Genomic DNA, 20,650 nt, shown 5'->3' with positions numbered 1-20,650 from the left:
AATCATCCTTTGCAACTCCACAAATTAAATGTTTGGAGTCCCTAAAATGGCCTTATTGGGGCATATTTTAGAGCACTGTGGTGGCTATTTACTAAAGGCCAATCCACTTTGCACTACAAGTGCACTTGAACGTGCTCTGAAACTGCACTGAAAGTGCACTTGTAGTGCAAAGTGGATTTGCCTTTAGTAAATAACCCCCATTGACACTGTAACTACACCAACTTACTCCAAAAACTATTGAGCATTGAAAGAAGAAGCCACACACTGTTGAGTATAAACATTTTACTCCACGCACATTTACATGTGCATTATAAAAGTTTTTTTTTTTTTTAACAAACCAACATCTTTGGTGTATAACATGTATGTGGGACAGTATATAGCCTTTTTGTGGCTAAACAGGCATGTTTAAAACCATAACATACCCATCCACAACTCAAGAACTTACAAAGCTCAACTTTGATAAAGTGATGGCAATATGAGACATTATTATGTCAAAACTTTGTTGCTTTTGCCTTCATCAGATGGGGTGATGTCACCCCTGTAAAAGCCAATTTTGAAGATTCACACAAATTGGGACTCAAAAATGTGTATTTCCATCATGATTCCATGCCTAAAATGTGTGTCTTTTCCCTACATCTATTTTGATATTATTTTTTAAATTTTATTTTTATTTATTTTTTGATATTTTTGAAAAGACGCACAGTGTGTCAACATGCACTATCTGCCATCATGAAATATCAATGTACACGTTTTGTGGGTGCAACCCCTTCCTCACAACTAAAGTAGATGAGAGGAAGCACCCACAAAACTCATACATTGATAGCCCATGATGGCTGATAGCACATGTTGACACACTGTGCATCTTCAAAATTTGGCTTTCAAATTTCTTTAAGGCTGGGTTCACACTGCTGCGGGGGGAGATCCGGATGTGATTCGCACCGCAAATCACATCCGATCTCCGTAGCGATGCGAGTACAGCCATACAGATAGTATGGCTGAATTCGCATTGCTCCCGCAGCAAACTCGCACGGGACCCTTTTTTTGGTCCGCAACAGAATCGGATCGCATGGGGGTTCACACCATGCGATCCGATTCCTGTGCGAGTCGGCAGATCGCACTGCGATATGCGGACGGATCTGGGGGTGTCATTAACATATCATTGACACTCCCAGCCGTCCGCATAGGGCAGTGTGAACTGCCGGCGGGAGTAATGCGATGCAGGAAAACGCCGCGGATTTGCGGCGTTCCCGCATTGCAGCGGTGTGAACCCGGCCTAAAATTGATATAAAAACATAAACATAAAAAATAATGACAACAGTGAATTTTTTTTTGGGTTAGATTTTGGCTAAAACATCAATGATGTTGGTGAGTCTTTTTTCAACATTATTGATGTTTTCCTTGACCTTCTCTAATTCACGATTGCACCCCATTATTTCACTGATCAGGATTTGTGCACTTGCACTGTTGAAGTGAGTCTGTTCTTCCACAACATCCACATCACCTAAAAAAATAAAAAAACACACATGTATTATAAATATGCAGACATATATCTATTACCTCAAGTGGTCTCAGATAACAAGGGACACCAGCACCAACCAACCTCTTTGAGGTAAAAAAAAAATATAAGATAATAATGATGTTGTGGTAACTTGACACACAAAACAACAAAAAAATTATGGAGATCACTATATTAAAAAAAGAAGATTATTCTGGAGATCTGGAGAAATAAAAATAAAAAAGGACATCACTATAAGAAGTAAAAAAAAAAAAAAAGAAAAAGATTATTCTGGAGATTTTGATAAAAAAACAACAAAAACAAAGATTATTCATGAGATCATGAGAAATAATAAAGAATCAGTTTGTCAGAACTCTTGCGCTGCGTTGAAAGATTTCAAAATTTGCAGCATGCCGAATGTGCTATCGGTACGAAGCTTGTTTTACAAGATCGACCACTTCCATCTCGTACTTGATTCTGAGCATGCATGAACTGTTGTGTGCGGACTTGTGTACACATGATTGGACTTCCAGACAACAAAGTTTTATTGGTGGAAAATTTGAGAACCTGCTCTCAAACATTTGTATGCGGAAATTCTGACAGCAAATGTTCGATGGAGCATGCACATGGTGGGACTTTGACAACAAGCTCAAAAGCAAACATTTCCCGTCGGAAAATCTGATTGTGTGTACGGGGCATTACTACATCACTTAAAATAGTGAGAAATTCAACAGGTTGAGATATAATAGCTGCAACATTTAGAATTATTTCTGCATTGTGGTGCACAGGCTTTGCCTGTGGCATACATAAGAGATGATGGATGATTTAACACACCAGACTTTTCCCAAAACTGAAATACTATTTATAGGTAGACTGAACATTTTAGCTTAGTCTTATATATCATAAAAAAACAAAAGGTGAAAGGCAGACCATCCTACTGCATTTTGATTATACAAGGTTTTCTTCCAGAGGATAGAGTTGGCTTCAATTAGCAATTCAAAATATTCAAATTAGCACAATAATCACTTAACCAATAAAAATCTGTGGTAGTTGGAAGATGTAATTAGTCCCAAGACAAGGTCCTCTGATATGCCTGCACAGATATCAAAGTGTGCCTTCCCAAGATAAAGATGGGTCATGCTTGCTTGTCTACACTTCCAATGGAAAGACCAACATAGAGTGTAGAAAATACAGTCACTGAGTTTTTCCCTTCATAGTGCCTGAGGTGGCAGTCTCTCCCAACTTTGATCACATCATTCTTTGTTACATGAAACTTTTTAAAGGTGAAAACGTGTCCGGAAAAAAATCCACACCTCCAACTTCTTTGGAAAGATGTAAACTGAACAGCCTCAGGACATTATGAGCACTACTTGCTATAGAATATGAGCAAGCTGAGTCTGGAAAACTCCATTTTGATCAGTCTGTTTTGAATTTCCCCAGAAAATTATCCAATCTAGGTGTCTGTTTTGCTTTTTTAACATTATTTTAATGGTAAAAATATAAGGAACAAAAGGCCATTGCTACCGATCAGCAAGTTTTTGTGTGGAAATTGGTGTGAGCACGCTCATCTCTGCTTGCCACTAAGATATTGTTCAGCATGTCTTCATGTTCTAGCCTATTTTATCCCTTCATAAAATGTTTGCTGTCAGTCCATATTTCATAGCAACATTTTTGCTAGCCCAGCACAAAAATATGTAAAGTACATAGACAGTTGCCACTTCTGTTGTTTTACTGGCTCCCCGTTTTTTTCCTTCAACTTGATGCATTATTAAAACAGTGCCCTCTCAAGGTCACACAGCTGCTTTAATGGGGATTATGCTTTAAATCACAGTGGATAATTAAATAGGATAGAAAAAAATAGCAGCGGGCTTTGTACAAGAGACAGCAGGGGCAAAGACAATATGAAAAGCAGTTGTTTGTAAGTGAGACAGATGAGGTTAATGAAGGACGGTCATCTTATATCCATATGTCAGTACACACCAGCACATACTTTGATGTCTTGCAGATAGATATATAAAGAATAAATACGTTTTTCTATTTTTTTGGCAACATAGCAAGTGTAGGCGCACAATTCTGAAACAACACTGTAAATATCTTCCAATATATTGACTTATACAATATAGAATATAAATAAAAGTCTCTGATAATAAATGATTTAGTCCAATTGGAACTAGAATCCAGAGGTATGCAGACAGGGCAGCCATCAAATTAGGAATGAAACCATGTTTCCAGAGAAACTGCAAAATTAAACAAGTAGAGAGGCGCCTCTGGGTGCACTATTACTATTTCCAGTCATCATATGTTGGTATTTTTATTTTTATTTATTTATTATACAAGTTGTTCATCGTTTTGATATATAATGTGTTCCCAATCCGTTCGTGTCCCCTCCCCCTTTCCTGTATATATTACGATCGTGGGGCTTGTATGTTGAGTTGTTTATAAAGGAGTGTGACTTGAGATGTCACCCAAGTGCGCATGATCACGAAACGCATCCTTCACTGATGACGACATCCCCTGGAGCCGACTGAACGCTGTGTCTCAAGCCTCGTTCTGAGGCCGTTGTTCAGCAACGTTCGGAAGCACAACAACTAATGAACAGCTTGATCAGAAGGCTAGATTCCATTTCGGGGGAAAACATCCATGAAACTTGTATACAATGCCTGCTATTCTCCTTTTATATGTGAGTGCACATTTTGTTGCCTAATAAATTTGGTATTTTAACGACTGCACCCAGAGGCACCTCTCTACTTGTTTAATTCTATTTTTTGGCACTCTTCTTGCTATATGTGTCTCATTTTTTTATATACACCATATGTAGATGTCAACAGCACTGCAACATTGCTCTGATACAAGCACTTATTCAGTCATTAATCAGAAATCATTGTGCAATGTTACAGAACGACACAAGAACCCGCCACCTTCATCAAGGTCATAGGGCATGTGCAGGGGGCGTGACAGGTGTGCCTGGGCAAACTCTAATCACTACATGCTGTGCCAATTCCCTCTACTGCCCGGGCTTGGCTCTTCCGCCCTGCAGTGCTGCTGGCTTCCCTCCTCTCCCCTAGCTGCTGCGGGGGATCTTTCATGATGGAGAGCGGGGGATGGGGCTAGTAAAAATGTAATTTATTGGCTCCTTTCTTTTCTGAATGAACACAGTGAACAAACTCACTCACAGTGTTTATTATAACTGAAGCATGGTAAACTGTTTACTATGCTTCGATTTGTGAACCTGAAGCTGCACAGAACAGAGCACTTCCCATTCATTCACTGTCCAGTGCAGCTGAGCCTGCAGAGAAAGGCATGTGTGTATGAGCTCTGAGGAGCACACCCTAATGCAGTAGGCTGTGCACACCTATGATCAAGGCAAGGCTTGATAGGTTACAAAGTGCAACCTGTGATGATGCTACAGCCATGTGTTTTGTATGACCAAGCCAAACTAATGACTAAGCGTAAATGAATGCAAGGACATGCTAGTGCTGGTGTCTATCATACAACCAGCGCTAATGTTGGTGAAATTGCTGTGAAATTTATTTTTTTGTTTCACATATAGCAGTTACACCTCAATCTGGTTTATTACAGTTTACAAAAAAAAAAAGAAGTTTGTTCAGGTAACTTTAGAAGCAACACATGATTTTTTTTATCATACAGTAATAAATATGCTTTTACCAGCAAATGGAAATAGCCCAGTAGTTTGCTGAAGCTGCCCTTGTTGATGCAAAACTGACCTGAAGCTGACCAATTTCTATCAAACACTCATTAAGGGAAAGCGGACAATACAGAAGTGTAAACTTAGCCACCAACAGGGCATTTTTAATGAGGGAGAATTGGACGAAAAATAAATGTGAGAAATAAATGTGAGAAATAGAGTACAGACCAGTGTATTACAATAGGAATTAAGAGACTGCAGAGTACATAGTCGTGTACAATTTGCCCGCAGCAGAACAATTTTAAATAACAAGGCTGGGCCCAGTTTACTAAAAACAAAAAGCTTGGGGCATCACTACAAGAATTAAGATACTGCAGAGGATACATCCATGTAAAATTTATCAGCAGCAGGAAATGTTTAATGAAGAAAAATTTGCTAAAATAAATGAGTACAGAAAGATGTTTTACTACAAGAATTAAGAGACTGCAGATGATAAAATAGTGTACAAATAGCCAGCAACAGGACAATTTTAATGAACAAGGCTATGCCCAAATTTACTTGAGACAAATAGCATAGACTGTGATTTTACTACAGGAATTAAAATACTTCATAGGAGGATATAGCAGTAAGAAAATGGTCTGCAGCTGGATAGTTTTAATTAGAGATGATAGGACTAATTGCTGTATGCCCAACTTTTATTTCATATGTGGGAGGTGAGATGAATGTGGGTGGTTTAGATGCACATTGTTCTTGCACTTTGTTTTGCTTTTCTTTTAAATATTGCAGCAGCTCACTGCAAGCAAAGGCACCTCTGAGAACAGATGGTCAGTACAAGTGTATCAACATAATTAATAAAAATGACAAAAATAAAAACACAAAAGAAACAAGATTACCAAAAAACTATCCTTAAAATTAAGGCTCTATCAACATAAAATGAAAACCAATACACCTCCAAAATGAAATGAAAACCACAAAATACCACCCCCTTTAAAAGGGAAGCTTTGTATAACAAATCACATTTTGCTATAAATTGTACAGCAACTAAAAGTGACAGCTGACCCCAAAACAATCGCAAACTGTAAGGCAAAAAAATTCCCGAAGAACAAAACGGTCAGCAAAAGGGGTTGATTCCCCAGAAAGCTAGCAATTAGAATTAAAGTAGTTTCCTAACTGGCTCTTAAAGGGGTTGTAAAGTTTTGTTTTTTTGCTTTAAAAATAACATACATGTTATACTTCCCTGCAGTGGATTTGCACAGAGCAGCCCAGATCCTCCTTTTCTCTGGTCCCTCGCCAGAGCTCCTGGCCCCTCCCTCCTGTTGAGTGCCCTCACAGCAAGCAGCTTGCTATGGGGGCACCCTAGCTGAATCATAGCGCCCTGTGTCCATTCAGACCATCCTCCTTTTGCTTCTGATTGGCTGACTGATTTTGATTGACAGCAGAAAAAGATGCTGAACTAAACGAAATCCCCCAAACTGGCCCCTCCGATCTCACTGGTGCCAGTTCAAAGGCCATGCAGTGCATTATAATAAAAACAATTCTCATGTAAAAACATTCATCCATTCACTTTGGCAACTTTGTGCCACTTTTTATATAATAGAACGTGTACCACACTACATTAGAGAAAATGCATTTTTTTGCCACAATCTGAGTAAAGAACCCTTTAAACAATTGGCACACAACCTGATGCTCCTTTGGATGGTCTTTCTAAGCTGCACAGTAAAATTGTTAAAACTCCTCTGAGATCCTTTTTAACCGGTTCCCACGCCGATGTACGTCGGCAAAATGGCACGGACAGACAAATGGGCGTACCTGTATGTCCCTCTAAATTTGCCGCCATGCTATCGCATGCGCGCCGCTGGGACCTCCATGAGTCGGGTCGCGTGGACTTGATCGCCGTGGGGATACCTGCAATCGTCTCACGGGGAGGAAGAACGGGGAGATGCTAATGTAAAGAAGCATCTCCCCGTTCTGCCTAGTAACAGTGTCACTGATCTCTGTTCCCTGTGATTGGGAGCAGAGATCAGTGACGTGTCGCATGTAGCCACACCAGCCACAGTTAGAAACACTCCCCAGGACACACTTAACCCTTACCCTGCCAGTGTCATTTACACAGGAATCAGTACATTTGTATAGCACTGATTGCTGTATAAATGACAATGGTCCCAAAAATGTGTCAAAAATGTCCGATGTGTCCGCCATAATGTCGCAGTCATGATTAAAAATCGCAGATCGCTGCCATTACTAGTAAAACATTTAATTATTAATAAAAATGTCATAAAACTATCCCCGATTTTGTAAATGCTATAACTTTTGTGCAAACCAATCAATAAATGCTTTTTACCAAAAATATGTAGAAGAATACGTATTAGCCTAAACTGAAGGAAAAAAATTTTATATATTTTTGGGGGATATTTATTATAGTAAAAAATATGTTTTTTTCAAAATAGTTTTTTGTTTATAGTGCAAAAAATAAAAACCGCAGGGATGATCAAATACCACCAAAAGAAAACTCTATTTGTGGGAAAAAAAGGACGTCCATTTTGTTTGGGAGCCACGTTGCATGACCGAGCAATTGTCAGTTAAACTGACACAGTGCCAAATCGCAAAAAGTGCTCAGGCCAGGAAGGGGATAAAATCTTCCAGAGCTGAAGAGGTTAATGCCTGTGTTTTGGCTGAGTAGATTAACCCTATGTCACTGGAACAGGCATAGAGGGGATATCATCTAGTCGGGACACCTGGTCCTGTAACAGTTGTCAAAGAAGGCATTCCATCTAATTTCCAGCTGTTTCCCCCAATTTACCCAAAGTGACATGCCAAAAATGATCAAAAACACTATCCAAAATTTTAAAATAAAGTAGACATGAAACATGAACAAAGCATATCCTTCTATAATGTGCACTTAGTCCAAATCAGTGAATGTGATTTCTGTCTGCAGTTTAATTTCTCTTCTATCTGCATGAGACATTTCTGACAGGATGTGCTGACTCCAAAGGATAGAGGGGGAAGGGGAGCTTCAGCACACAGCTAGTGATTGACCGACTCAGCTGTGAATGTTTCCCTATGAGATTGTGTAGCAGGTGGTGTGTCCATTCCTTATACTCTGGTCTCAGATAACACTCAACTCTGCAGTGTGGCAGCAGATCCCCATCCTCTGCCTCTGGAGGCTCAGAAAAGCTGTGTAAATTCTGGACCTTAAACGACTGTAGAGGAGAAAGGGCTTCAGATAAACAGCTACGACTTACCATATGTAGAGGAATAAACCACTTGCTGATCATGTAACTTACATATACTGTGGCAAAGTGGCACTGCTGTGCCAGATCACGTGCCAGGTAGGTGATCCGACACTTCTGGGTAGGGGCCGGGCATTCACTGCCAGCTCGCTCCCTCTCTGGTTATACACAGTGGGAACTGTGGACTCTGATCCTTCAGTACAAAGGGAGAACAGAAGTCTGCCTATGGAAACAAGGCAGATTGCCGTTCTGTCAGTAGGGAAGGCATGGATCCTGTGTTCCTGCAAAGCAGAGGCACGGAATCCATGCCTTCCCCTAGTAAAAGCACCTCCCATCTGAGATGCCCCAGTATAAGTCTGTTTTGGATGAATCGGGTGAGGTATTCTATTCCCCATATTGCTTTTATCACGTTATTTTTATACACGTTTTTATACGTTTTCTGTATGCTGGTTTTTACCTATTAAAGCCGTCTTTTGACCTGCACTATCGGAGCCCCCCCCCCCCGCCCCTCTTTTATTTTTTATGTCCACTGATACAAGTGCTATTGAGCTTTACCATTTGGTTCCAGTACTCTCATAAGGGTTGGTTTGGGTCATCCTTTTGCCATTACTGGAGTCCCTGTCCTGGTACCGCCTGCAGTATCCATTGTATTCATGGTCAATACCGTGTGAAGTTGGAGTGAGGCTAATCCGGGTATTTCCTGACATGGGATATACAGTCAGCATTGACCTGTCCCATGGGTGCATTCATGCTTGATTGAATCGTTGTCTCATGATAGTCGAATCCAACATCTCTGGTAAGCGTACATGAACCTTGAGGTTTACTTTGAAGACATCTAGAGTCTGATGACCCTTATGGCTGTGTGACATCCCGTTTATTCACTCACGTGTCTAGATGGACATTTCGTGTTTTATTCATCTCTGTGTGGACTTTTTTCACTTATTGTTTGCTTGATTTATTGCACTTATTAGTTTGCACTTTTAATATAATTTGGTTTAGCACTACATATTTACCTTTTCACTTGATTTGGTTTCATTTCATAGGGAAGGCCCAATAATTATGTGTATTTCACAAAACTAAATATATAAAAATATCCCATAGTTTGTAAACACTATAACTTTTGCACAAATCAATCAATATACGCTTATTGTTTTGTTTTTGTTTTTTGTTTTTTTACCAAAAATATGTAGCAGAATACATATTGGCCTAAATTGATGAATCAGAAGGTAAACAATATTTTTTTTATTTTTATTTTTTTATTGAGGTGATCAAGTACCACCAAAAGAAAGCTCTATTTGTAGAAAAAAAGGACATACATTTTAATTTGGGTACAGCATTGCATGATTGCGCAATTTTCAGTTAAATTAACGCAGTGCCGTATCACAAAAAATGACTTAGTCATGAAGGGGGGGGGGGATCTTTCCAGGAGCAAGGGCAAGTGGATAAGGTACAACTAAAGGCAAAACTTTTTGTTTAATGGATACAGTGGAAATAGATTGGACTGCAATTATAGACATGTGTCAATGTTCCTTAGTAAGACTAAGTTCAAACCTGCGCTTCTGCTTTTTCATGTGCTTTTTTGGTGCATTCTTGCAGTAAGCTGTTGATGCATTGCAATGCACTTTTCATGAGTTTTCATGCTTCAAGTTTTTTTTTTGCATAGTTAGTGACAATAGATGAATAGAACAAGACAGTTTGTATTCCAAGGTGTCATTTTGATAAGTATACATTAGCATATGCATTAAAGTTATGTTCAGAAGAATCTTATGTTTGCTTTTGTGTGCTTATTTTTTCTTTTTGTGTGGTCAGGTAACTCTGCTAATCTTTGTACACTGTACTGCCATGTCCTCTCACGCTTGGTGTGATCTTTGTAGATGCCGTCAGATGGGTCATAGAGGAAAGGTTTTGCCCTCACCAACCTGATTTGCTCTTCTGTCAATCAATGCTCTGGTCCTTTCATTCCTTGTTATGTGCAGCCTGTAGAAGGAGGAATCTTGTTGTCAAGCTACAAAACATGGCACAAATGCATCAAAAATGCATATACATGAAGTACCACCCTCTAATTAGGTTTTTAGACTCAATTTAGTTTTTGGCCTCACTGTAGTCAGAGGAGCAGTGATTTATTGTTTCTGTCCGGTTAGGGCTTCCTAGCTGGGTATTTGACTTCTCCTACTGGGTGAAGCTTCCAAAATATAGGGCAGGGAGAGTCAGATATCCAGTGAGGAATATTTATGATGCCTCAACGTGCCTGGGAAGCTGATAAATGTTTGGGGAGACCTTTGCAGAGGGTTCTTCTGCTAGGAGGGTTCTCCTGGGGCTCCAGTCAGCTAGAGCATGGTGAAGAATTGCAATTGGTCCTCAGTAGGTGCTAGGCTGAGCGCCTGGAGAAGATTACTAGAAAAGGATTTGTTGAAGGGCACTGTCCTAAAGTCTTGGTTTGGGGAAGGATCTTTTGTCTCCCCCACTGGGGAACTACCTGTGGAAGCTAGGTGGCAGTAATCTCTAGTTAACATTCTTAGTAAGACCTACAGTGAGATTTTCATGTGTGTTTCCAGCTATAAGAACGTGTGCTAGAAGTTTGATCTCATATAGCTAGTGTTGGAGTATATTGAACCTCTGAACTCCTCCACTGTTTTGTTTTAAGTTACTCAACAATAAATTCTAAAATGATATCCCCTGGACTCAGCCTGTATTGGGGGTGTGCACATAACTCTGTGCTTGTGACTGGACGCCTCTGTACTAGCAAGGGAGACCTGGGCATATTCTCTGGGGGTGAGAGCTACATACATCTGTTTTTGATGTGTTTCCACTGAAGTTTTATTAACATAAAATGTTGCCATCCTGCACCAAAATAAGTGACTGCGGCTGTTCCAAAATGACACTGCAGGAAAATGCATATGTGTGAACAGAAAGTGAGGCCCAGAATGGAAAAGACAGAAAAGAAAAAGTTGTGCAGAGGTGGGCATGACAGTGTGTTTAGCGGAGACAATGCATGGGTTAATATGAAGAGTTAAGAGGGGAGGGGACAGTGAGTAAAGTGAGTAAAGTCCAAGGGGGAGTGGTACTATATAAGGAGGAGGCGGGACTGGGCTAGGGAACAGAAAGTTGTGGAGAAAGAAAGGAGGAGGTAGTTTTTCCTCTGCTCCTCCAACATGGCTGAGATGACACTCGGATGAGTTGGCAGGCAGCAGTGGGGTACAGGGGACCGGGGTGGATGCACAGACAGGTCGCTGTCTTTATGGATGACCAGGTGAGCAGATCGAGGGTGGGAGGTGAGGGTTGCTGTGCATGTGGAGGTCGTGGCCTCCGGCACTCTATTTTCACCAGGACCCTCATCCGGGGCCATGCGCCAGACGAGGAGTCCTCTGGAAGGAACAATCCGGTCTCCCAGCAAAGAAAAGAGATCTGTTATGCCTGAGCAGGGATTGGGAAGACTCCCCGCCACCACCCCAGCTTGGTGGGCAGGGCCACGGACCGTTATGGTGCTGCTTCCCCGCCCGCGAATCGCAGGACTACTACCTCCTCTGCCTGCATCGCTGCGTGAGGAGGAAGGCTCGGCGAGGGAGACTTATTAGTATGGCCGTCAACCGATAAGTCAAATAATGTCTAAATGTTTTTCGTTTAAGTTGCATTGCGGAATTTGTTGGGGGGTTGGAAAGGGGGAGCAATGTCAATGAACAGAGATGCTGGCCCACAAGTGGTGGGTGATGCGCCCACCAGTTCGGGGACAGTGGCACAGCGGTGGGGTTGTCAGGTAATGGTAGGATGGAGATGGTAAGGGTTGCAGACACAAAAAATTAAAAATGTGAGATGCACGGGTGCTTTGAGGGTCCCCTGCGAACACAATTAAATAGGAGGTCCAGGATATTTTAAAAGGCAAGTGTGTGGAGATCTTCTCGTTATGGTCCCCTTTAAAAAAAAAAGAGGGGGAATTTACATTTTTTTCTAATACAAACGTTTTTATTAGATAGAACAAAGGATCAGTAAAACAATACAGAATTTTGTTAGGATGCAACCCATAGAGAGACATAGGTCATGTATCAATTGACAACTAGGGATGGCCGAACTGTTCGCGGCGAATTTTGCATGTTCGCGATTCGCCAAACTGGCGGACTATTGCCGCTGTTCGCCCAGCGGACATATGTGTTTATAGTGTGAAAGAACTTTGACCCATAATGACACTTCCATCATGGGGTACAGGATAGCCAATTGAGACATTTCAGCACATGGACAATTGGACATACCCCCTACCTTATAAATAGACCTGATCTGGCTGCCATTTTACATTCTGTCTTATGTCAGTGTAGGGACAGGACACTGTGCAGCAGGGAGAGACTGTAGTGACACAAATCACTAGCTATTAGGTCCACAAAAGTCCTTTTAAGGACTGGTATAGGTGTAGTACAGTATATAGGGTTCAGTGCACTGCTGTGCTGGTGAATGCAGCAGCCTGTCTTTTGTCAGTGTAGGGAAAGGACGCTGTGTGCAGCAGGGAGAGACTGTAATGACACAAATCATTAGCTATTAGGTCCACAAAAGTCCTTTTAAGGACTGGTATAGGTGTAGTACAGTATATAGGGTTCAGTGCACTGCTGTGCTGGTGATTGCAGCTGTCTTTTGTCAGTGTAGGGACAGGACGCTGTGTGGAGCAGGGACAGTCAGTTTAATCACTAGCTAGCTATTACTACTAGGTCCACATAGGTCCTTTTAAGGACTGGTATAGGTGTACAGTATATAGCGCGCTGGTGCACTGCTGCTGACTGCTGCCCTATTCTGCAGCAGTCTTTTATCAGTGTAGGGGCTGTCTGCAAATCACTAGCTACTAGGTCCACAAAGGTCCTTTTAAGGACTAGTATAGGTGTACAATATATAGGGTGCTGGTGCACTGCTGCCCTATTCTGCAGCAGTCTTTTATTAGTGTAGTGACTGTTTTCAAATCACTAGCTACTAGGTCCACAAAGGTCCTTTTAAGGAATGGTATAGGTGTACAATATATAGGGTGCTGGTGCACTGCTGCTGACTGCTGCCCTATTCTGCAGCAGTCTTTAATCAGTGTAGGGACTGAGAGACAGTCTGCAAATCACTAGCTACTAGGTTCACAAAGGTCCTTTTAAGGACTGGTATAGGTGTACTATTTGGTGTGCAGTATATAGGTGTGTAATACACGTAAAAAATACTTGCACATATAGAAAGCATAGTATCGTGCATTTCCACTGTGCAGCATTGTGACTGCTGAGCGGTTCTGCAGCGATACTACAAAGAGTGACAAACGCAATCAAAACAAAAGTATTATAACTGGTGTGATAGACCAGTGGCCCCAAAAACGACAGATTGAAGCGGGGTGTTATATACCTTCTTCCACATACATACTGCACTTCTCTAGAGACTTTTGTCACAGGGTCATTTAAAAAATGACAGGCAGAGGAAGAGGCAGGCCCTTCCACAGGGGTGGTAGGGGTAGGGCAGGAGCAACAGGCTTGAGCCAAAGTGGCAAATTGCAGAAGGTGCGTGCGATTACGTCAAAAGACGCACCAGACTTGGTTGAGTGGCTCACTCAGCCTTACTCTTCTGCACCCTCCTCATCCTCTTGATCTACACCCTCTTCTTCACTCTCTGCTATGTGCACCCCCAAAGACACTACCACCAACACCACCACCACCATATACCTTCCACTTGAGTCACAGGAATCATTTTCCGATCCATATCAAGACATTTCCGATGCGCAGGAACTCTTGCCATTGGATCAGGAAAAGGAGGTAGCAACAACCGCCACTCAGCTGTCTGACGACAGTACCCAGATCAGCCCAAGGAGGAGGTTGGTCCCCACTGTGGCTGCCTACTCCGAAATCTCTAATTATAGCGGTGGGGAAGGTGACGTCGATGATGACGTGTCTAGTGATGTCACGTGGGTGCCCACAAGAGGAAGAGGAGGGGAGTTCAGAGGGAGATATGGACCAGCAGTTACGGAGGAGAAGCAGGAAGAACTTACATTGCACAGGAAGGACAAAGCAGACTGCTAATGTATCAGGAACGAGGCATCAACCATGTACGGTCACATCTGGCGCTCCCATGACGCCGGCACATGGCTCCGCAGTGTGGGCTTTTTTTTTAAAGTGTCCACTGCTGACAATAGAGTTGCCATCTGAAATCTTTACAGTCAACACATAAGTCGTGGTAAGCCCAACACTCACCTAGGGACGACCGCCTTAAGAAGGCACATGAGCTGCCATCACCGAGCCCGGTGGGAGCAACGGAACCCACAAAGCCACACTCCAGGCTCTCACCGTCCAGCCTCATCTTCTACTTCTTCTCCTCTCTCCTCACAATTGTCCTCCACTCCACCTTCCATCATGCCGTCCTCACGTTTTTCTGTAAAAAGGCAGGCTTCAGTGGGCCAAATGTTCGAGCGTAAAAAAATGATGACGCCGGATAACCCTCTTGCCCAACGGTTGACGGCTGGCTTGTCAGAACTGATAGCCCGCTAACTACTGCCATATAAACTGGTGAACTCGGAGGCCTTTCGAAAATTTGTGGCCATTGGAACACCACAATGGAAGGTCCCAGGAAGGAAGTATTTCTCACAGAAGGGCATCCCAGAGCTATATGGCCATGTTCAGCGGCAAATGAATGTATCTCTGGCAAACAGTGTCGGTGCCAAGATACATCTGACTACAGACACGTGGTCTAGCAAACACGGGCAGGGAAGGTATATCACTTTTACTGCCGACTGGGTGAACCTTCTGACGGCCGTCAAGCATGTAACCCGTGGCACCCATGTAGATTTGGTTTTACCGCCACGGATTGCATGCAGGCCTGGCTCTTCTTCTCCTCCTCCTCCTACTCCATCCAGCTCAATTTGACAGTTGGTAAAGTGGTGTGTGACAACGGTGCCAATCTGCTTAGTGCATTGAAACAGGGCAAAATCACGCACGTGCCATGCATGGCACACGTCTTAAACTTGGTCGTGCAGCGATTCCTTGTCAAATACCCTGGGGTCCAGGACATCTTGCGGCAGGCAAGGAAAATCTCGGGCCATTTCAGAAGATCTTACACGGCCATGGCTCGCCTTGCTGACATTAATCGGCTACACAATCTGCCGGTCAGACGTCTTATTTGTGATTGCCTGGCGCGATGGAACTCTACCTTCTCTATGCTTGATAGACTGCTCCAGCGGAAACGTGCAGTTAACGTCTACCTGTACGAACTCTGCGGCAGAACAGGTTCTGGGGAGCTTGTTTTTTTCCACCACGCCAGTGGCTGCTCATGCGCGACACATGCAGACTTCTGCAGCCATTTGATGAGATCACCAAACTGGTCAGTCGCAGCCATGGCGCCATCAGTGTCATGGTACCTTATGCCTTCTTTATGGAGCGTGCATTGCGTCATATCATTGATCAAGCTGTGGAGGAGCAGGAAGATGCAGAAGTAGAAATGTTGGATGAATTCCCAGGGGGGCTACTCTATCTGAGACAAGTCAACAACAGGAGTCTGAAGAGGAGTCAGCGGAGGATGGTGCCGGGGCAGATGAGGAGGAGCAAGAAGAGCATGCTTTAAACCTTTCTGGGATCCCTGTTGTGTGTGGATGGGGAGAGGAGAACGAGGACTACGACATTATCCTGGATAATGAGCAGGAGCCAGGCCACCACACCTCTTCCAGTTTAGTGCAAATGGGGGCCTTCATGCTCCAGTGTTTTAACAGGGACCCCCGTATAAAAAGCATAAGGGTCAAGGACCAGTACTGGGTGGCAACGTACTTAGACCCCCGGTACAAACACAAAATGGTGGAAATTTTACCACCTTCACAGAGGGGTGTCAAAATGGAGCACTTCCAGGCCTTGCTTTGAGAAATGCTGCATTCTGCTTTTGCGTGCACTGGCAGAGGAGGAATTCCCACTCACAGAGACCAATGTACCAATCCAATCCAACAGTCCAACAATCCAACAGCGCCGGCAAGAAGAGGCCGGTTTGAAGATGTGTTGGTGACTTCTGATATGAGGTCATTCTTTCAGCCGACCCATCGACTTCACTGGCTCCTGTGTCAGGTAAGTGACACATAATGGACTACTATGCAATGCATAGTGTCATGGTTATGCAGTGATCTTCCTGTGTTTGCTTACCTCCCCTCATGTGTTCAGACTAAGAGGCCAGCCACTTCCACCTGGTGGTTTTTATAACCTCTCCTCTAAGCATGGCTCCACCCCAGGCCCTATCAAGGAGCCCTATATTAACCTGTGCACTGCAGGCCATCAGTGCTGATCAACCATTGTGTATTCCTTTGTGTGTTTAGCTTCCTGTTATCTGCCGTGTGCTCTTCTACTGTTTTCCGTTACCGACTTTGGCGTGTCTTTGACTATCCCTGTTTGCCTGTGATCCTGACCCTTTGGCGTGTCCCCGACTATTCTTGTCTGCTTGTGGCCCCGACCTTGGCTTTGTCCCTCACCATCCCTATCCTTCTGTTGCCTACTGTGGGTGTGAGCTGGGGGTCGTGACCTGGAGCCAGTTGCAGCCAAGTCCATCCTCACCACTCGAGGCTCTGGTGAACACCTGCTGGCTCTTAGACTCCGCGTCCCAGGGAATCCTACGCTCTAACCCCGGTGGGACCTGTCTCCCATCCGCAGCAGTCAGCCGTTGGGTCCACAACCTTGCGGTGCACTCCTGATTCCTACGGTGTGCATCTGTCACCTCGCCTCAAGGTGACCTGACAGTTTGATCAGCCATGGGCCCGGCTGACGTGCCGCTTCCTGCAGATGATCAATTGCAGAGCTTAGTTCGCAGACTTGAGACCCAAGAATCGCATCAGATCTAGGTAATGTGATTCCTTCAGGATTTGGCATCGCGTGTTGAACAGGTTCAGGCCTCATTAGGACCCCGGTTCAACAACCTCAACCGCTATCTGCCGCTGCACCTATCGCATCAGTCGCAGCCACACATTCATTACAGCTACCAGCTCCGGTCCGTTTCTCTGGGGACTCCAAGGCTTGCAGGGGGTTCCTTAGCCAGTGCACAATTCATTTTGAACTTAACTTCAGCCCCAATACTTCCTGTCCGATCGGGCAAAAGTCGCATACATCATATCCCTCCTGTCTGGCTAGGCGTTAGCTTGGGCCGCCCCTCTGTGGGAACTGAATGATCCAGTGGTTTCTAGCCTGTCTGATTTCTTGAAACGTTTTCAGAATATCTTAGAGGATCCGGGTCGTGTCTCCTCAGCGGCTAGTGCCCCTTTACGTCTCTGTCAAGAGTCTGCGTCTGTGGGACAGTATGTTTTTCAGTTCCTTATCCTCACAGCTGAATTGAGCTGGAATAATGAGGCCCTAGTTGCAACCTTTTTACATGGCCTCTCTGATAGAGTGAAGGATGAATTAGCAGGAAGATCCCTTCCTGCTGATCTGGACAGTGTCATCACCTTGTATAACCAGATCGATATTCGCTTTCAGGAGAGGGCCCTGGAAAAAAGACGCCAGCACTCCCCGTTCTTTAGGCAGCCTGAGCCCCCAGTCCCTTCTCTTCGATCCGAGGAACACCCCCTGCCTACTGAGGAACCTATGCAGTTGGGCTGGACTAAGTTATCTCCCAAAGAACGTGCTAGGCGCAGAACTCTGGGCCTATGCCTCTATTGTGGGGCCAAAGGTCATTTCCTTGACACTTGTTCTCTTCGTCCGGAAAAATGCTCAGGGCTAATACATCTGTAAGGTGGAGTATTAGACCCTGAAAGATCACCTTCACCTTCTCCTTTCTGTGTTGCTTCATGTCGGTGCTTCCTCTCGTTCGGTCTCAGCACATCTGGATTCTGGAGGCGCTGCCAATTTCATGGATTGGGAAACTGCATCCTCCATGAGAATTACCCTTTTGCCCCTTACAACGCCATTGGTGGTCTTGGCGATTGAAGGCACGGTTCCCCCAGGGGGGCCTATCCGGTTTCAGACTCTTCCTGTTAAGATGTCAGTAGGGAAACTCCACCAGGAGTGGATATCCTTCCTCGTCTTACCTAAGGCTTCATCTCCTATCATATTAGATCTTCCTTGGTTACGGCTCCATTCTCCACACGTTGACTGGTCTGATGGACAGATCCTGGCTTGGGGTTCCTCCTGTTCCTCTTCCTGCCTACTCAAGGGTACCCCAAAGGAGAAACTTCCTGTTACCACCATCCCAGTATCTTCTGCTCTTCCCGCTGTATATAGCAATCTCTGGGATGCGTCCTGCAATAGTCAGACTGAGGCACTCTCTAGGTCATGTGGTACTCTGGATGAGGGGCCCACCTATGAATCTGAGTCGACCATTCACTCCAGTTCGCATAACCATTTACCTTCGTCTGTCCCTAATCTCCCTTGGACGCACAGCCAGGCTAACTTGTCTGCAAGTTCCACAGTTGCTATGCCCTGTGATGCGATTGAGATGGTCGCTACACCTGACAATACTATTCAGTCGACCTCTGCACCAGTTATGCCAGTCCAGCCCATGCCCAATGAGCTTCCTGCTTCTTGTTCAGCACCTTCGGTGACCTGGCCTTACCCTACTGCTACTATGTCCGTTCAAACCCGTTTAAGAGGCTCAATCCATCCTTTGGATAGAATACCTCATTCGGCCAGGAGGGGTTTTCAATCTTTTTCTTAGGGTTCTCTGCATTCTGTTTGTGTTGCAGCTATCCAGCTTGACTCTTGTGACATGTCACTTTCTAACAAACCTGACCTCAGGGATCCACTGACCTCTGCCCAGTCTGGTGGTCCTGTTTAGGGATGAGCCGAACACCCCCCGGTTTGGTTTGCACCAGAACTTTCGAACGGACCCCAAATTCATACGAACTTTAGAACCCCATTGAAGTCTATGGGACTCGAACATTCAAAATTAAAAGTGCTAATTTTAACGGCTAATATGCAAGATACTGTCCTAAAAAGGGTTTGGGGACCTGGCTCCTGCCCCAGGGGACATGGGTCAATGCCTAAAATGTTTTTAAAAATGTCAGTTTTGGCGGGAGCACTGATTTTAATGACGATTAAAGTGAAAAAAAAGTGAAATATTCCTTTAAATATGGTGCCTGGGGGGTGTCTATAGTATGCCTCTGAAGTGCCACATGTTTCCCGTGTTTAGAACAGTCCCTGCACAAAATGACATTAAACGGAAATAACATCATTTAAAACTGCTTGCGGTTTTAATGTTATATCTGGTTCCTGCAATATGGTTGAAAATCATTGAGAAAAATGGCATGGGTAGCCCTCCCTGCCCATTACCAGCCCCTTTGGGTCTTGTACGCATATTAAGGGGAACCCAGTACCCATATTAAAAAAAGGAAATGCGTGTGGCCCCCAGACCCTTAATACTCAGAACAGCAGTATACAGGCGGTGCAAACAAGACAGGGACTGTGTAGGTTTGTTGTGTTAAGTTGAATCTGTTTGTAATTTTCAACTGGTACATTTTTAAAGTGTAGCTCCAGTCAAAAAAACTATTTTTTTTTTTTTTTTAACATTCAAGAAGTTTATTTGCAAATGAAGATATAAATTACATGGGTATGCAATCGACACTACAAAATCAAAACAAGTCTTAACAAGACCAAAACAGTGTCAACATCATCTTTCAAACAGTAACTGAGGTGTTATATAGCAATACCAGTTTCCTCCATTGCGGGCCCATCAAGGCCTTGGAGAGTAAATCATTGTCTAACACCCCGATTCCGATTATATCCATTTGTTCCCATGGTATGATAAGAGAACAGATTAAAGATGAATGGTAGTCTATCGAAAAAGCAAGGTAAAAGGGATAGGTAAAGAAAGAAGAGGAAAGTGAAAAGAGTGCCTTATTCCAGAAGATCCAAGAAAATAGCATAAGAACTGTCAGTGTGGTATTAAGGTAAAAGAGCACAAAACCCCCATGACATATTTAAAGAAAGCTGAATTATCCCAACCAAGACACAGCTTCAGGTCAGACTTCCGAACTCTAGACCTAAATTCCCCCTAGGTTCATGTGATCCCTGAAAGACTGAGAATACTTAAAAGCGAACCACGGAGACCAGGTCTTATGATAGCCATCCACCCGCTCGTAGGATTGGGCCGCTGTATCCTCCATCTCACAGATAAAGGTGACTTTAATCAGCCATTCCTTCAGGGTGGGGATAGTTTTGGATTTCCAGTAAAGTGGAATAAGGGAATTGGCTGCATTTAGCATATGTCTGGAGAGTGAATTCTTGTATTTTCTGAAGGAGGTGTTAGAAATATGTAGCAGACAGCACGCGGCATCTATCCTAAGTCTGGTCTCCGTGATCTGAATGATCAACTCCCTTACCCCTG

At 43.7% G+C, this 20,650-nt stretch overlaps 1 long non-coding RNA gene across 4 annotated transcripts in view; it reads right to left on the bottom strand.

Annotated features, from left to right (window-relative positions):
- Positions 1–267: 267 nt before the first annotated feature.
- The window catches only part of LOC143942119 (uncharacterized), a 132,842-nt gene continuing 112,459 nt past the window's right edge, over positions 268–20,650 (bottom strand). For 2 of the 4 annotated variants that reach the window (XR_013264696.1, XR_013264695.1), the window contains one exon: positions 268–1,501. This is a non-coding gene — a long non-coding RNA (uncharacterized LOC143942119). Of the gene's footprint in view, positions 1,502–9,664; positions 10,349–20,650 lie in introns of those variants that run through there. The other 2 variants (XR_013264697.1, XR_013264694.1) reach the window with 1 other exon arrangement.

This window comes from Lithobates pipiens, unplaced genomic scaffold (assembly GCF_037356315.1).
Source record: "Lithobates pipiens isolate NorthernLeopardFrog02 unplaced genomic scaffold, aLitPip1_a1.2 Scaffold_30, whole genome shotgun sequence".
NCBI lineage: Eukaryota > Metazoa > Chordata > Amphibia > Anura > Ranidae > Lithobates > Lithobates pipiens.
The sequence above is the reverse complement of the archived record's forward strand: the minus strand, read 5'-3'. Positions and strand labels throughout refer to the sequence as shown.